The 1,537-nt window shown below is 29.0% G+C and overlaps 1 protein-coding gene across 1 annotated transcript in view; it reads left to right on the top strand.

The window, feature by feature from the left end:
- LOC100184833 (receptor-type tyrosine-protein phosphatase beta-like) overlaps nucleotides 1-1,537 on the top strand; it is a 54,730-nt gene that overhangs the window by 20,150 nt on the left and 33,043 nt on the right. The gene's annotated exons all lie outside the window — the stretch shown is intronic.

Below are 1,537 nucleotides of genomic sequence, written 5' to 3'. Positions count from 1 at the left end.
GCCGTTGAAGTTAAAACACTTACAGTGTGTTGCTCTTTGAAAACTCTTTAGATTTGATGATCTTTGTTTGTTATAATGCAGCACCACACTTTCACATGTGTGGACTAATTGGTGTTTTCATTGCATTGTTAATTCATGCAAAGCTGTTGTTGCTTTATGCTTTATATGTTGTTTAATCATTCATCATTTATAATTCTTATCACATTGTGGGTTTATTAATATACAATTGTGTGTAACTTCTTGTCTTATATATGACATATATCACTAACATATTGCTTGTATTGTAATTGACCTTACATGTCACTTCATGTTCATATTCACACATAACATGCAAGCATCATGCATACATCAGGTGTATGGAATAAAACGACTGTCTTATAATTTCTTCAGTATGCCACACAAATACCATATCATTACCTTCGCCTTATATTAGTATAAGGTGCAGCTGTTTAAATTAGCAATATCATTTGAATGTTAGTTTTTTACAACTGGTTTAATACTGATGTTAAAAAAATACTTTTTTAACATTACTTGATTACTACTACATTTGTTTTAATCGTGTTTTTTTTAGAACATTTATGTTAACCCAAAACACAAGTTTAAATAATGATTATATTTATTTATTTATATAATAAGATTATCTTCAAGCATCAGTATTACAGCATGCTTTTCATTATTACTTATATTACCCATAATACAATCAATTTAAATCAAAAAATTTCTAATTTTTTTGGTTGTTATTGTTAATAGTCAACAAATTGTTACTGTTCAATATACCGATTACTGATTCTAATCCTAATCACATAAAAACGGTTAATTATACATGGACTAAAAAAATATAAACCAAATTTAGTTACATTATCAATGTTTTTCACAAATTTCAGATCCAACCCCCCCATCAAGCCCCACCATTAAAAGCTTGACCAACGATAACAGCATAACACTTACCCTAGTGGGACCAGAATTTCCAACCATTTTTACTGGGTATAATCTAAACTATACCGGGGCGAAATCAATTCAACCAATAAGCGAAAACACTTCTCCCATCGACACCACCATTAACAGTCTTGTTCCAAACACAAATATCACATTTTTACTCACTGTATTCTCGGGCCCCTCTGGTGACAGCCAAACAGAATCCACTCCAGCTGATTCAATATTTACAACAACATGTAAGTTTTTTTTTACTTATGAGCAAATAGATAAGAAATAATTGGTTATTCATACAGATCCAGGAACACCTACAAATATAGCATTCCTCACAATATCTTCAACTGAGGTAAAAATTTAACTTTAACCTAACATGGAATGTTACAACCACATGATAATTATGATTTTTAAACAAGAGCGAGTGTTTACATTTTTTATTCTAACACAAATATACTTTAATATAATATATTATATGTTATAGGTTTTTATAAATAATGGCATAATATTTGTAGCATCACCCATTTTAATTTTGATGCTAATAAATTGTTACATTTTATTATTTTATAGCAGTTAAAATTTAAAAATTTTGTAAACTAAAGCTCACAGC

Source organism: Ciona intestinalis, chromosome 2 (assembly GCF_000224145.3).
Source record: "Ciona intestinalis chromosome 2, KH, whole genome shotgun sequence".
NCBI classification, from domain to species: domain Eukaryota; kingdom Metazoa; phylum Chordata; class Ascidiacea; order Phlebobranchia; family Cionidae; genus Ciona; species Ciona intestinalis.
Note: the sequence above shows the minus strand (reverse complement) of the source record. Positions and strands in the feature narration are given on the sequence as shown.